The sequence below is a fragment of the Crocuta crocuta genome, unplaced genomic scaffold (assembly GCF_008692635.1).
Source record: "Crocuta crocuta isolate KB4526 unplaced genomic scaffold, BGI_CrCroc_1.0 scaffold469, whole genome shotgun sequence".
Taxonomy (NCBI): Eukaryota; Metazoa; Chordata; class Mammalia; order Carnivora; family Hyaenidae; genus Crocuta; species Crocuta crocuta.
The window spans coordinates 985,278-1,002,592 of NW_027531907.1; the positions used below are offsets into that span (position 1 = coordinate 985,278).

Sequence of the window (17,315 nt, forward strand, 5' to 3'; positions counted from 1 at the left end):
CACACACACACACACACACACACACACACACACAAAGATAAACAGGCAAGGCACCTCATTTCTGCCATTAACGTCCATCTGCCCGGTGCCAGGATTTTGGTTTATATTGACCCAAACTCCTAACACCGTATATCTTCAAAACTCCGTTTTCCTCATGCCAATGAGTTAATGCTCAGAGATTCATTGTCTCTTTGTGCATGCTCATCACATTTGTAAGCTTTCTGATATTAATAAATACAGAGAAAGGACATTTATTCGGGGCTCTTGTCTTTTCTCGGACATTAGCCGTCCTTCGCATTTTAATCCTGCATCCGATTTCCTGTGCTGGACAAGAAAGAACTTTAGACCCAGAGTACGACAGACAAATATTATACAACTGCATTATACAGATATCTGGAATACGAATTTCACAGACAGATAGTAGAATGGTGGTTGCCAGGTGCTAGGGAAATATAGGAATGGGGAGTTTTTGTTTAATAGGGAAAGAGTTTCAGTTTGAGATGATGAAAAAGTTCTGGAGATGAATAGTGGTGATGGTTACATAACAATATAAATGTACTAAAAAGGAATGAAATACTGATACATGCTACTACAGAAATAAATTCCCAAATAAGAGTGTTTTAAATGAAAGAAACCACACATAAGACTACAAACTGTATACTTCCACTTATGTTAAATGATCAGAAAAGGAAACTCTATATAAGACAGAAAGTAAATTACCAATTAGCTAGAGCAGGGTTAGAAACGGGGATTACCTACAAAAGATCATTTGGAATCTTACTGGGGTGATAAGTATGTTTTAAAACTGGATCATGGTGATGGCTACACAACTCTGTAAATCTACTACAAATCACTGTATGCTTACATTAAGTAAATTATGTATGTTATACCTCAATACGTTGTTTAAAATATTTTTTTCGCTGAGATATTTTACTGGACTTGTGTTAAACTTATAGATCAGTCTGAAGAGAACTGACATCTTTACTATGTTGAGTGTTCCAACCCAGGACTATAGTATGCTTCTCCATTTATTTACACCATCTCTGTTTTCATTCATCAGTATTTTGTCGTTTTCAGAATACAAATCCTGTAATTTTAGATTTATATCTAAGTATTTGATTTTTGTAACTACTGAAAATGGTATATTTTATATGTTTATTTTTAGAGAGAGAGCACATGAGGTAAGGAGAAAGAGAGTAGCAAGCAGGCTCGACGTTCAGCAAGGAGCCCAGCAGGGTTCAATTCCCCAACCCTGGGATCATGACCTTTGCTGAAACCAAGAGCCAGTCACTGGATCGACTAAGCCACCCAGGTGCCCCTGAAAATGGTATTTTAAAATGTCACTTTCTAATCATATATTGCTAGTATATAGAATGACTGACTTACATGTGTTGACTTTTTGTATTTGTGACCTTGCTAATCTCACTTATTAGTCCTAAGAGTTTTTTCATAGATGCTTTGCATTTTTCTGTATAAATCACGTCATCTGCAAATAAGGGAGAGTTTCATTTTTCCTGCAAACTTGTATGCCTTTTATTTCTTTTCCTGTCCTTACTGAAATGACTAAAAGTATTTTTTAAAGAGCTGGCTAAATTTTGGTAGCAAAAACAATAAAAGTAGAGGAGACCGGTTAGTTACTCAAAACTTCACACTTTTATAAAATACATTTACTAATATAAAATCTTTAAAAAACATAGCACTAATAGTAATTGTCCCTTCTACAAAATTTTTCCTATATTATCTCATTTGATTTTCATAACAATCAAGGCAGGCCAAACAATGTGCTCACTTGGGCTCACATAATGATATTGGAGCAGACCTCAACACTCAAAGCAGCAGACTTGCCAGGACTCAAACTGATCTCACCTGCTCAAGTCTCTGTCTTTCCTACCACTGGATAGCTGGGCAGTCCCAGGCACTGAGCTGATCTCACAAATCAAAAGCCAGGACACAGTCACATAGTGGGAGAGACAAAGGGAACACTGGCCCATCTGAGGAGTAGGGAGGCAAGTGCTCCTGGAGTGCTACCTGAGTAAACATGGTGCCCTAAAAGAATCATAAGCAAGTGATTCAATAAGTGTGTATGAGGGTCAGGTCCTAGGATCTAACATTTTGGGGAAGGTATTCCGGGCAGCTTCTTTCTAATTTTCAACTTGATGTATGCAGTCAGATGTTTGAATTCAAAGTCTGGCTCTGCTATTTACCAGGCACATAACTTTGGACACATACTTCATTTCTCTTTGTCAATTTTCTCACCCATAAAGTGGGCCTAATAACTATACCTACCTTTGAGGGCTGCAAGGATAAGTAGTATGTAAAGTACCCAAAACAAGAGTTAGCCATACTGATGTTTCTGTAATTAAAGTTTTATTGAAACACAGCCACACTCTTATATATTGTCTATGCTGCTTTGATGTTACAACAACAGAATGAGGTAGTTGTGATAAATATTCACTCTCTGGACCTTTACAGGAAAAATAACCCTGGCTTAGAACATTGCTGGAGGATAGGTACTCAAGAAATGCTATTATTTAAACCCAAAATCACTTCCAGAATGATAAGCCTGAGTATATACACAAAGAGAAACAAAAGCACTGACTATGGTGGTGACAAATGTGAAACAACATGTCAATTAATAAGAGGCTGATTAAATAAGTTATAATATGTCCATGTTATGGAACCCTATACAGATATTAAAAAGAATGAAGGAAAATCTGTGTATGTACACTCCATATGCCAACATATAAAGATTTCCAAGATCTTTAAATAAGTCAAAATCATCAAATGGATAGGTATTGTGATATATGCAATGTAATCTCATTATATTCCCAAAAGAAGACAAAAAAACAAAAACTATGTGTATGTACAGAAAAGGCTATATAGTACCACACAAGTACTGAGGTAATTTCTCTTTTAATATATATAGTTTTGGGGGTGCCTGGGTTGCTCAGTCAGTTAAGGGTCCTACTCTTGGTTTCAGCTCAGGTCATGAGCTCATGGTTCATGGGATCAAGCCCTGCATTGGGCTCTGCACGGACAGCACAAAGCCTGCTTGGGATTCTCCCTCTCCCTCTCTCCTGCCCCTTCCCTGCTTGCACACTCTCTCTCTCAAAATAAATAAGTAAACTTAAAAAATATATATGTATGTATGTATACACAAAGTTCTGTATGGTTTCCATTTTTTAATGAGTGGGAGTTTTGTAATTCTTCTCGTGATTTAAAAGTATTACTTGAGGTGGGGCGCCTGGGGGGCTCAGTCGGTTGGGCGTCCCACTTCGGCTCAGGTCATGATCTCACAGCTCGTGGGTTGGAGCCCCGCGTCAGGCTCTGTGCTGACAGCTAGCTCAGAGGCTGGAGCCTGCTTCAGATTCTGTATCTCCCTCTCTCTCTCTGACCCTCCCCTGTTCACGCTGTCTCTCTCTCTTTCTCTCAGAAATAAATAAAACATTTAAGATATATATATATATATAGTTATATAGATATATAACTATATATATATATATATNTGCTGACAGCTCACAGCCTGGAGCCTGCTTGGGATTCTGTGTTTCCCTTTCTCTCTGCCCCTCCCCTGCTCATGCTCAATCTCCCTCTCTCTTTCTCAAAAATAGATAAACATTAAAAAAAATTTTTTAATATTACTTGAATCTCTCAGGTTGTATCCTAAACGTACACTTTTCAAACCTTCATGTCTTTACTTACCCTTGGACACAAACTAGAAAATGGATTAATCTCAAATTCATCATGCTAAGTGAACTAATAAGCCAGACTCGAAGACCATATATGACATTCTAGAAAAACAAAACTGTAACAATGGACAAGTCAGTGGTTGCCGGTAGTTGAAAATGGGAGGAGGGGTTGCCTACAAAAAGACAGCTGAAGGAATTTGGGGGATGACAGAACTGTTCTGTATCTTGACTGTGATGGGGAGTCCTATGACTATGCATTTGTCAAAACTCATTGAACCATGCACCAAAAAGAGAACTTTACTATATGTAAATTTAAAAATAAATCCAAATAAACACACATACCAAAAAAAGGGGGGGAGGGGATTTCCTTTGAGCAACCTATCAGCACACAAAGGTATCTATATATGTAATAACACAGGAAATGTATTCCACCACAATTCTGTTTGCCTCTGTCATAGAGATGATGCTCTGGGGGGAAAAGGCAGCAGGGAATGAAACAGCGCCAAATTCCTATTGAATTCCTACAAATGCATACTTGCTGTGGCCCCCGTTTATTTAAAACGTGATTTCTTGGGGCACCCAGGTGGCTCAGTCGGTTAAGCGTCCGACTTCGGCTCAGGTCATGATCTCACAGTCCGTGGGTTCGAGCCCCACGTCGGGCTCTGTGCTGCCAGCTCAGAGTCTGGAGCCTGCTTCAGATTCTGTCTCCCTCTCTTTCTGCCCCTCCCCCGCTCGTTCTCTGTCTCTCAAAATAAAATAAGGACATTTAAAATTTTTTTAATAAAAAATAAAACGTGATTTCTTTTCAGCTCTGTGCCTGCACATCTACACTTCACACGGAAAATCACTAACAATCTGAAGGGATAAGGGACAGAACGGGTGGGGCCCTCAATGGTCCAGGCATTCCAACAGAGCATCAGTTCTGGCTGATGAACCTGAATAGGATTTTCTGGCACAATCACAGAGTTGGTGACGAGATGTCAAGCACAGCAATCTGATCTACAGTGCCAGGTATCAATTCTGCTTCAATCACTAATCAGTTAAGGAATAATATTAGAAAAAGGCCAAGAAATACCACTGGGCTCACGAAGCAGTAAAAACTGTCCAGTGTGGAACACTGTACCCTCTACTACTAGAAAAGAAACACTACAAAGTCTCAGTCGCACACAGAAGCACAAATCATCCAACACTAGGTTTAATAGCAATTGCTATCTGTACTGTTTAGACAGAACACTAAAGTGGACATGGTCTAGACGCCTCTCAGGTTAAAAAACGCTCCTTAAACACCATTTCCAAATTACTCTCTCACCTTTTTTCTCACGCCCACAATGTGCTGCAAACTAAGCGCACGCATTTCATCCTTAAAACACACAATTCAGTATGGTTGTACTGAACAGCGCTGCCCACGTAACAATCCCGGCGCCTTAACAAAGCCTAAAACTGGTCTCCAAGATTCTGCAAAATGGTTTCGCTCGGCCAGTGTCTCCCTCCTTCCCTCAGATAGGGGCACAAAAACTGGTTCAGGTCTCGCGATCTCACTGCAAGCTGTCTGCGCCTTACTTTCCAACAATAATTACAAAACACCAACATACCCTCACCACTGAGCTCTGCCACGTGAGGGGGCGGGGGGCTTGGGATCCGGAATGTCTGGGCGCAGGGGCCGAGGGCGCGGGGTGAGGAGTTAGGGGCCGGAGAGCGCTGGGGCCGGAAATGTGAGGGTGTACAAGAGCGCACGACCGGGATGCTGGAGCTGGGGGTTCGAAGGCACGGAAACAGGCAAGCGAGGGCCAGAGCGATCCCGGGAGGCCGCGCCGCCGGGGAGGCCGCGCCGCGGAGAACCAAGTCCTGGCCGCCCACGGGGCCCCGGCTGGGCACCGCCGCCGCAATACCCGACTCGGTTCCGAGGGCCGCCTGGACCCCACAGGGGTTATATGGCTGGGCGGGGGCAGCAGCCTTCCTCACCTGGGTCCGCGGCGGCTGCGGCTCGGGGGTCCCGAATGGGCCCTGGGAGTTTCCTGGCTGAGTGAGTCACTCGGGCGGGCCGGGAATGCGCCAGGAAACACCCGGCCTCCTCCCCTTCCTCCCGGGGCGGGGGCTCTCCCGGCTCGGCCTCTTCCTCCTGGCGCTCCTCCCTCCGCGCTCAGTCCGCTGCCGGGGCTGCTCCCTCCCTTGCTCGGTGCACCCTCCAGTGCCCCCCCCCCCCCGCCCCGGATCCAGCCGGCCCGCCCAAGCCCGACGCCAATCAACTGGAAGGAGGCAACCGCGAGGCCCTCCGGCCGCCTAAGGTGCTTCCTAGGGAGAGCCTCGAGAGCCACCTGCTTTGCGTGGGACTACTGGGGAGTACTTCTGTGGGGCTCCCCCGTGGGAGCCGCCGGACTAGTGGAGGAAAAGGAGCGGGGGTCCGCATCCTGCTCCGCTGCTCCACCTGATCAGGCGGTGGGTGGATGGGCTGCAGAAAAGACTAAAAATCGGAACGCCCAGGCGCGCTGGTCCGTCGCCGCTGCGGTGTAGAAGGTGCGCACGCCTGTGCTCCGCAGGCCAGAGCATGGCAGGCGGCCGCGTACAGGGTGCGACAGGTATACACCGCCAGAGTCCTGCCAACTAGGTGGAAATGACCCAAACAGGCGCTGCAGTGATCATTTCTGTACAACCCCATCTCCCTCTGAGACAGGGGCAAACGCCTGTGCAGACTTGGGGGAACAGTTGACAGAAGAAAGCTTGAACAAGTGCCAAAAAAACAATCTTGACAGAGGCCAGTTTAGTAACAAATCATATGGAAATAGTGAATGGAGTGAGCTTGTCATAAGCATGCTTAAGAGAAAAAACGGCCCTAAACTCCCCCCACTTCCCCTTCACCCACCCACCGGCATATGGTTCTAGTGTATGCCCAATAATGATGGGCATCAAGTATTCTAAATCTGGCCAATTGACTATGAAAGCCACAAATGATTTACTTACTCTCAGCTGTTGTCTGGATAATGCAAAAAGCAAATGGATCATGACTAGACCAGAATCTACCAATTGTTTAAATATTCTGAGAACATTTTTCATAGAAGTTCCTGGAGCTCCCTAACACTCCTACAAAACATAGGCTTTAAGAGAGTTTCTGGTTCTCAGCCACACATTTTTAATCAGATTACTACTTCGCTCTGTCCAGGGCTAAGTCTCAAAGTTAGATTCCATAGGTGTTTTGTTTTGTTTTTGTTTTGTTTTACACTGTAGATGAAGTGACAGAATACAAATTCAAGGTGTATTGGGCATGGATAAAAATCCAAGGGAGGAAATAAAATAGAACGCTAAAATATGCTCAATCCAAAGAAGGCAGCAAAGAAGCAAAAAGCATATAAAATAAGCAGTTACAAAGAGCAAGCTGTTAAGCTTAAATCCAATCATACTGTCAATTGCATTAAATGTAAATGGACTAAACACTCCAATTAAAGATAAATTGTCACACTGAATAAAAACAAATCCCAACATATGCTATTTAAAATAGAAGTTGAAGGGGCGCCTGGGTGGCTTAGTCGGTTAAGCGTCCGACTTTCCGTCATGATCTCGCGGTTCGTGGGTTCGAGCCCCGCGTCAGGCTCTGTGCTGACTGCCAGCTCAGAGCCTGGAGCCTGTTTCAGTCTGTGAATCCCTCTCTCTCTGACCCTCCCCTGTTCACGCTGTCTCTCTCTCTCTCCTAGAAATAAATAAAACATAAAAAAATTTTAAAATAGAGGTTGAAATTTAAAAAATAGAAAACAAGCTACCATTTATATAACAGTCATAAAAAGTTGACATCACTATGTTAATATCAAAGACTTCAAGACAGTCACTAGAAATAAAAAGGGACATTGATAAAGAGATCAATTCATTAAGAAAAAAAAATTTTAGTATGCATACACCAAATAAGCTTTGAAATGCTTGGGAAAATTGATAGAGTCAGAAGAAGAAACATGAAAGTACACAGTCATAATTAGAGATCCTAATTCTCTCAGTAATTGACAGAACAAGCAAACACAAAAATAAGTAATGATACAGAAAAAATTTTTAAACAATTAACAACAACAAAAACAATTAACTAGGGTGCCTGGCTGGCTCAACAGAGCCCAGAACATGTGACTCTTCGTCTTGGGGTCATGAGTTCGAACCCCACACTGGGGACAGAGATTACTTAAGCAAATACACATTTAAATAAATAAAGCAACTAATGTATTTGATCTAAATAGTACCCTCACAAAACAGAATACAGAATACATTGCATTTAATAAAAGATGCTCAAAAACTTTATACTGAACCTTCAAGGTACTAATGAGAAGAATGAAAGTTTTCAAATACATACTTAATATTTTCGAAATATACCCTATGCTAGGAAGTAAAACAAATCTCAAAAGATTTCAAAGGATTGAAGTCATATAATACTTTCTCTGACCACCATGAAATTAAACTAAAAAGCAATAACAAGGCATAACTTTAAATGCTCAAATATTAGAGAATGAAATAATACACCTCTAAATATCCCTTGATTAAAAAAGAAATCACAATGGAAATTTTTAAATATGCAGAATTAGTAATGAAAAACAACATCAAAATTTGCAAGATGCAGCTAAATAAATGCTCAGAGGTAAAGTTTATATATGAAATGCATATATTATAAAACAAGAAATGCATATATTATAAAACAAGAAAGGCTTAAAATCAATTATGTAAACTTTTCCTCAAAAATTTAGGGGGGAAAAAGCAAAGAAATCCAAAGAAAATAAGGGTGAAAGAAATAATAAAGATAAGGGCAGAGATCAATGAACTAGAAGAGATGACCAAACACAAAAGCTGATTTTTGAGGCGCCTGGGTGGCTCAGTCAGTTAAGCGTCCAACTTAAGCTCAGGTCATGATCTCACAGTTCGTAGGTTCGAGCCCCATGTCAGGCTCTGTGCTGACAGCTAGCTCAGAGCCTAGAGCCCGTTTCAGATTCTGTGTCTCCCTCTCTCTCTGACCCTCCCCTGCTCTCTCTCTCTCTGTCAGAGAACTCTTAATAAAACTCTTAATAAAGTTTTAGAGGAGCACCTGACTGGCTCAGTCAGCAGAGTGTGCAACTCTTGATCTCAGGGCTGTGCATTCAAGTCCCACACTGGGCATAGAGCTTGCTTAAAAGAGAAAAAAGTAATAGAATTATTACACCCTAGCAAAATTGATTTTAGAAAAATATAAATTACCAACTTCAAAAATAAAAAGGGAAACATGAATGGTTTCTGATCAAAATAAAAGGAAATTTAAAAAGAAGTATATGAAAAACTTTAAGGAAATAATTTAATAATTAAGAAGAACCATAAATGTCTTGGAAACATGTTTTTATTTGCCCTTTTCCCATCCCCTTCTCAACTTGCTTGTGGACTTGAGGACAGGAGCCTATTTTCTTAGTGCAGGACCCTTGGTCTTAGAGGGAACAGGACACATCTTATTTGTAAAGGATTGTGTTTATCTGTTCTATCTGGGGCTATTGGCAGGACTGATACATGGTGTTTGCCTTTGTTTTCCCAAATTCAGAAAAACTTCAGCTTGACAATAACTAGGCCTTCAGTTTCCTAGGAGTCGTCTTTAGCATGTGAAAATCTCTTTGAAATTTCCCTTGGACTTTAACTCCATAACATATAACCAGTCTCTCCTCATGGTCCAGGGGGCAGCTCTCCCTGCCCACAGGTCATGTTCACATGCTTTAATAAAATCACCTTTTTGCACCAAAGATGTCTTCAAGAATTCTTTCTTGGCCATTGCTTCCAGAGCCTGAGAACCCCCCTATCACCCCTAAAAAACCTCATCAGTTAGATACAAAGTTCTGGCCATTGTGACCCAAGTAGAAGTAGGTGTGAAGCTTCTGGAAGGTATCTTTAAAGGGAGGATATGTCAGTCTCTAGTACTTCCTTTTTTCTGCTGCCTGATAAAATAACCCTCATGCAATATGAAATGAGAGCTTTGTGCCAAGGATGGAGGACCAAAAACATAGAAGCTTAGGACCTTATCACCAAGAACTGCCATACCTGAGCTGCTCTAATTCCAGAGTTGTTTAGTTTTACAAGAGAGAGAAATCTATTTTCTTTATATTCATGGTATTTTAGGGTTTCTATCATTTTTGCTGAATCTAATTTTGATACATTATTTATTCTACACAGCCTATACAACTTAGCTTAAATGTAGCAGAAATCCTTTTGATTATTGGTTATTTTATTCCAGTATATTTTCTAACCTATTATTGGTATATAGGAAAGTATTCTTACTAGTTTTAGAGAATTGTCCTCTGATTTTGAGGGGAGGGGGGTTTTAGGAAGACATTTTATGAAGATATGAAGATAATTATATTATCTTCAAATAATGATAATTTTGTCTCATTTCCAATATTAATATTTTTTCTAATAGTATTAACAAAAGCCTAAGTTTATTCTTAGCTAATCCCATCATTCCATAGTGGCAGGATCTCACTAGCCATATTTGTACACTATAATCTTATTTTTCCCCCCACACTGTATTAAACCTTGGATGGACACTTAATCTAAGTTGACTCAAAGTACCACCCTTACTTGGAAATTTAGAGTTTGAACTGTATCACTCACATTTCATTCCATCTTTGGGATCTTAGGTTCATCTGTGATAGGTCTGTGTGGTCTTCAACCCAAAACTGAGGGAACTTTCCTCAGGTGTCCACATGGACATCTCACTTCCTGCCCTGGGGATTCCTTGCCAACAAAGGCATGAGGGTCTGTGAAACTGGCAGATGGACTTCATAGATGGGTAGAGGGCACATCCTTCTTTTTGGGGCAAAGCTTTGTAAGGCTTGCCTTACAAGAGGGGAGCCAGAAGATCAATTCTCTCTTCTTCCTGACACAAGCGTTTATGTGGTCTCTTGGGGACATATTTTGAGAGATGGAGTGGGTATATTTTCTTTGCTCAACGATGCACTCCCACACCAATAGTTCTCCTCCTTCCTTGACTCACTCCTCTCCTCTCTGACTCCTGCTACAGCGATTGGACTTCATCAGAAAGTAGAAGCACATGCTTCTTTTTTTTTTTTCTTTTAGATCCTATTTTAATTTCCTTTCAATATATATCCAGAAGTTGAGACACCTGGGTAGCTTGGTCAGTTAAGCATCCGACTTCAGTTCAGGTCATGATCTTGCAGTTCATGAGTTCAAGCCCCATGCTGGGCTCTGTAGAAGCACATGCTTCTTAACTCTAGGCTGAATTTTCTGGGGGAACTCAAGCTAAGACAGGAATCAAGAAATGGTCTTGTGCAGTTGGGAGCTTTAAGAGTCTGTCTTCCAACCCCACAGGGACTGTGATGCAGAGAGAGGTGTTCTCCCAAGAAAGGAAATAAAGCTTATAGGTTTAGAGAAATAGAAACCAGAGAGAGAGAGAGAGAGAGAGAGAAAGAGAGAGAGAGAGGAGAGTTCCTTGAGTGTAGAATAAGTTTCTATTTCTGGGTTCAAATCCCTACATTCCTGCCCTCCAGTTATGTGGAGACTTCCTTTTATAATAAATTACCTTTTCTTAATGGTACATAGAATTGATGGGGTGGTTTTGTGATATTTCAAGTTGGCTATGCTGATCTACATTTACCAGAATTCTTTCCTTATTTTTGTTCTAAGATTTTTATTTTCAAGTAACCTCCCCACCTAATGTAGAACTTGAACTAATGACCCCAATATCAAGAGCCACATGCTCCACCAACTAAGCCAGTCAGGTGCCCCCAGAATTATCTTTCTTGTATGGTGCCTAAGTATCACAAGAAAGTTTTTTTTTAATGTTTTATTTATTTTTGAGAGAGAGAACATGAGCAGGAGAGGAGCAAAGAGGGAGGAGGACAGAGGATCAGAAGCCAGCTCTGTGCTGACAGGATTGAGCCTGATGCAGGTCTCAAACTCACAAAATGTGAGATCATGACATGAGCCAAAGTTGGATGCTCAGCTGACTGAGCCACCAAGGTATCCCACAAGAGTATTTTTTAAAAGAGACTTAGGAGTGGAGTGAAGCAGCAGTAACTTTGTAGCTCATATATGTGCTGTATGTCTGACAGTCCAAGTCATTAACACAGTCATGTCTGACAGTCTGTAGCTCATATATGTGTTTTATGTCTGCCACTGCCTCCTTGCTCTGGATCCTCTGACTCCTGAACCAGGTCCTGTGCTTATTAGCTTCATGATGAAGGGCCCCAATTTTGCAGGTCACCTACCTTACTATGGTCAGAAGCAACAGGAGTTGACATGGGTTTCAGTATCTCTGAATGGGGTTCTAGCACAAGCTTGTGGACTCCAACTTGTTTTTGTTTTGTCTCATTTCACATCCATTTTCTCTTCCCAACATCTTGCCCTGTGGACAACATCCTCTAGGATCAGATGCAGACCATAGCCTTGTGAAGACTGATAGACTGACTTCCACAATTTTTGTAAGATCAAATCTTTGTAGCAAAATTCCTGTGACAAGCCTATATATGATTATCCATATATACATATTTGTATATATATGTTTATATATTTGTATATATTTATATATGTATGTGTGTGTGTATATATACTCTCTCTCTCTAGAGATNCTGACACATAATTTGGTACTGAGGCAGGAGTGCTGCTGTATAAAACCCTAAAAATGTGGGTGTGGCCTTGAAACCCCCCAACTTTGAGTTGAGTGTTGATGATACCTTGAAATGTGTGCAACAGTGCTCATAGAGTTTTGTATTTTGGGGAAGATGCTGGAAAGGGCCTTAAAAAAATGAGAAAAACATTGTTGGAAACTGGAGAAAGAAAATCCTTGTTCCGTCCAAGGAGAATGCTTACCAATGCTGTTGCCTGCAGCTACACTGAAAGGAGAAAATATCCCTAAGAAATTGAGTGACCTAGCAAATGAATTTTCCAAGTGAAATACTAAAGATACTGCTTGGTTTCTTCTTCTTCTTCTTCTTTTTTTTTTTTTAAATGATTTATTTCTAGGAGAGAGAGAGACAGCGTGAGCATGGGAGGGTCAGAGAGAGAGGGAGTCACAGACTGAAACAGGCTCCAGGCTCTGAGCTGGCAGTCAGCACAGAGCCCGATGCGGGGCTCGAACCCACGGACCGCGAGATCATGACCTAAGCGAAAGTCGGACGCTTAACCGACTAAGCCACCCAGGCGCCCCGACTGCTTGGTTTCTTCTTGCTGGTTATAGTAAACACAAGAGAGGAGTGAGAATTTTAGAGGACTCTCAAATAAAAAGGAACTTGAATTAATGGTTTTGAATATGTGCAGCTTATCCATGTAGCAAATGATGTTAAAATTAATAAACGGCTATTGAGCAAAGATGAAATATACAGCATTATCAAGAAAATGTGATCTAAAGATGCTGAGAATATGACTATAAAATCTTTTCAAAATCTTTTCTTGATTCTTCAGAAAGAGCAAAAGTTGTGCCTCAAAGTATACTTCAGTCACATAAAAGGTCCTGTCAGTGGATTAAGGGTGTTTCAAATAATAGGGTCCCTAGTAAGCTGGAGGAAGAGAAATATAAGGAAGGGGTTTATTTCAAAAACATTTATTTGTGGGTGTGTCTAATAGAGTGAACCTGAAAGATTTAAAGAACACCCACAAAATTTTTAGTAGTATTATGTCAACAGAAGAACCACCAGTTTGGACTAGAAGTAAAAGACTTTGGGCCCCCAGAATTCTACTGCCAGGAGGTAGGCTGGGAAAAGGAAATCGTGTGACTGAGTGCAGAACCAAGAGACCACAGGGTAGAGCCAAGAACTCTGAAAAGTATTCCCAGGTCTTCAGATCTAGTCAAGGGACTTCCATGTTTGGTCAGCTGGGTAACAAAATTGCTGTGAATCTGCCTCCCATCCTCCCACCCCCACCCCACCCGTTTTGAACAGGAATGACCCTGGCAATTATCCCACACTTGTCCCACCACTATCAAGTGACTGTGTATGGAGTAGATCACTTGTCTCTTTAGTTTCATCTGTTTAGGTAAAGAAACCAGAGGCAGCCACTGTACTTAAGGAATTGTCTCAAGGTACCCTATTGGCATGTGAACTTGATTTAGAAGGTGAGTCTAAATTCTGAAGTAATGCTACAGTGGGATGAACTTTTCAGAGCCTTGCAAGAGCAGTGGATACATTTTGATGCTTTTAATGACACAAATGATTGGGAGGCCGAAGGCACAATGGTAGATAGCTTTGAAGTTGGTTCCCTGAATCCCCAACCCCTGATGTCTATTTCTCCTGGACAGTGGGCTGCATTTAGGTATTCACCTTTGTTGAAGAGAATATAGCAGAAGTGGTTAGATGTCATTTCAATTCTAGTTATAAGAAGACTATGGCTTGCATTTTGAGTCTCTCTCACTCTCATCCCTTTCTCTGAGGAAAGTCAGCTGCCATTATGTAAGCACCCCAGTGGAGAGGTCACATGATGAGGAATCATTATCTCTGGTCAGCAGCCAGTGAGGACCTGAACCATGTCAAGGCTCATGTGAGTGAGCATGGAGGCACATTCTCTCTTTGATGCCATGAGATCACTGCAGCCTGGCTGACTTTTTTTTTTTTGACATAATTATTTAATGACACAGGAAAATAGCATGTTATGAAACAAACTGGTTACAAGTCAGGAGTGGAGGATGATGTCACTTTTGATATTGGATTAAAAATGTTAGAAGTATGTATACAAAACACTGGACAGTTACATACTGTCCATATATATAAAATATCAACAGTATCTTTTTAAATTTTTAAATGTTTATTTTTGAGAGAGAGCAAGAATGAGCAGAGGAGGGGGCAGAGAGAGGAGGAGATACAGAATCTGAAGCAGGCTCCAGGCTCTGAGCTGTTAGAGCCGGACAAGGGGTTTGAACCCATGAACCCCCAGATCATGACCTAAGCTGAAGTCAGACGTTTAACTGACTCGGCCACCCAGAAGCCCCAAAATATTGACAGGATTTACTCCTCCTCTGTGATTAGAAATTCTTCCCTTTGTTTTGTGTTTTTTGAGACATTATTATTTTTAAAACAAAAAAAGTAGAAGCAAGTTACCACATGTCTTAGAAGAACAGTTAGGGGCGCCTGGGTGGCTTAGTCGGTTAAGCGTCCGACTTTTGCTTAGGTCATGATCTCGCGGTCCGTGGGTTNTGCAGCAGATAGGGCCTGAACCCCAGGACACATGCAGCCGGGGGAGGGGGGGTGGCAACATTTTTATTAAGCCAGGAGCACCCAGTTTGGCCATACCCAAATCCCTGACTCACAGAAGCTATGAGATAGTAGTGTTTTTAAGACACTAGGTTTAGGATAATTTTTTGTGTGCAGCAATAGATAAAACAGTTGGTTACTGTTACTTGCAACCTAGAGGGTAGCAAATGACACATTAGATGATACCCAATCTCGTGCTCGCTTCGGCAGCACATATACTAGATGATACCCAATCTCTCCACAATGTAATGCAATTGAACTTTCTAACTTTCTTTCCCTCTACACTTCATTTACAACACCCAAACGGTGCTCAAGTGCATATTTTGATGTTTTATTTTATATGTATTATATATATATAATATATAATATAATATTTGGGATATATATATCCCAAAGCAATATATATATGTTATATATATATATATATATATATCATATATATATCCCAAAGCAATTGAGTCTTTTCTTCTGAGCTTAGCTCTGTACTCACCTGATGCTCCAAGCTTTTTCGATCAGCTCATCTGACTTGATCTTTCCTTTGACACAAACCTTTGACATTCTACTCATTAGGACAGTGGTTAGCAAGATGGGATCCCTTGGGAAGAGCAGATACTTGGGTTCCACTCCAGACCTATTAGATTAGAAATTCTGGGGTGGAGTCCAGCAACCTGTGTTTTAATAAGCCTTCTAGGGGATTCTGATGTACACTCAAGCTGGATAAGCACAGCATGTGGATATTATAGGGAAGATTTTTTAAAATAAACTCCAGGTTTCCTTACCTAAATTATAAGCTCTTCAAAGGCAGAAACCAGAATGTTTCTTTGTATATCACAGCCACTGAGTACTTTACTTGTTAAGGGTATTAATATATTTATTACTCTTTCCACTAGGATATACTCCAGAAGGGTCACCTTTCTGTAAGCCTTAAAGTGGAGATTATTAGACCTTCAGAATGCAATCTCTTTTTTTTAGTCTTTCACTATAATGATGACAAATATTTGCCACAAAATATTTAGTAGCATGCAAAAGGATTTTTAAATTGACTTTTATTTTAGTTTGACATCTGGCTAAAATGAACAAAGGAAATAAAGAATAGGGCTTCAGATAATAAAATTTCTATTTAGGATATGTTATAACCAACATGGACATTCTTTTATCTATTGGTGAAAACGACAAGGTGTGATTAATTTTTTTCATTTCATTTTTAATATTTTAAATTTACTTCCAAGTTAGTTAGCATCTAGTACAACAATGATTTCAGGAGTAGATTCCTTAATGCCCCTTACCCATTTAGCCCATCTCCCCCTACAGCCCCTCCAGAAACCCTCTGTTTGTTCTCCATATTTAAGAGTCATGTTTTGTCTCCCTCCCTGTTTTTATATTATTTTTGCTCCCCTTCCCTTACGTTCATCTGTTTTGTATCTTAAAGTCCTCCCATAGGAGTGAAATCATATGATATTTGTCTTTCTCTGACTAATTTTAATTAGCTTAATACCCTCTAGTTGCATCCACATATTGCAAAAGGCAAGATTTCATTCTTTTTGATTTCCGAGTAATACTCCATTGTATATGTATATACCATATCTTCATTATCCATTCACCCATTGATGGACATTTGGGTTCTTTCCATACTTTAGCTATTGTTGATAGTGCTGCTGTAAACATTGGGGTGCATATGCCCCTTTGAAACAGATTACCTGTAGCCCTTGGACAAATACCTAGTAATGCAATTGCTGAGTTATAGGGTAGTTCTATTTTTAATTTTTTGAGGAACCTCCATGCTGCTTTCCATAGTGGCTGTACCAGTTTGCATTCCCAGCAGTGCAAAAGAGAGCCTCTTTCTCTGCATCCTTGTCAACATCTGTTGTTGCCTGACTTGTTAATGTTAGCCATTCTGACAGGTGTGAGGTGGTGACTCATTGTGGTTTTGATTTGTATTTCCCTGATCATGAATGATGTTGAGCATTTTTTCATGTGTCAGTTGGCCATCTGGATGTCTTCTTTGAAGAAGTCTCTATTCATGTCTTTTGCCTATTTATTCACCGGACTGTTTGTTGTTTGGGGTGTTGAGTTTGATAAGTTCTACATAGATTTTGGATACTAACCCTTTATCTGATATGTCATTTGCAAATATCTTCTCCCATTCCATCGGTTGTCTTTTAGCTTTGCTGATTGTTTCCTTCACTGTGCAGAAGCTTTTTATTTTTATGAGGTCCCAATAGTTCATTTTTGCTTTTGTTTCCCTTGCCTCTGGAGACATTTTGAATAAGAAGTTGCTGCAGCCAAGGTCAAGAGGTTTTTGTCTGTTTTCTTCTCGAGGATTTTCATGGCTTCCTGTCTTATGTTTGGTCTTTCAAGCATTTTGAGTTTATTTTTGTGTATGGTGTAAGACAGTGGTCCAGGTTCATTTTTCTGCATGTCGCTGTCCAGTTTTCCCAGCACCACTTCT

The 17,315-nt window shown here is 40.8% G+C and overlaps 1 protein-coding gene across 2 annotated transcripts in view; it reads right to left on the reverse strand.

The window, feature by feature from the left end:
* Positions 1-5,737, reverse strand: part of CYFIP1 (cytoplasmic FMR1 interacting protein 1) — a 143,476-nt gene extending 137,739 nt beyond the window's left edge. For both annotated transcript variants that reach the window (XM_077774609.1, XM_077774608.1), the window contains exon 1: positions 5,652-5,737. The gene's annotated coding sequence lies outside the window, so the exon portion shown is untranslated. The remainder of the gene's footprint in view (positions 1-5,651) is intronic.
* Positions 5,738-17,315: the final 11,578 nt, after the last annotated feature.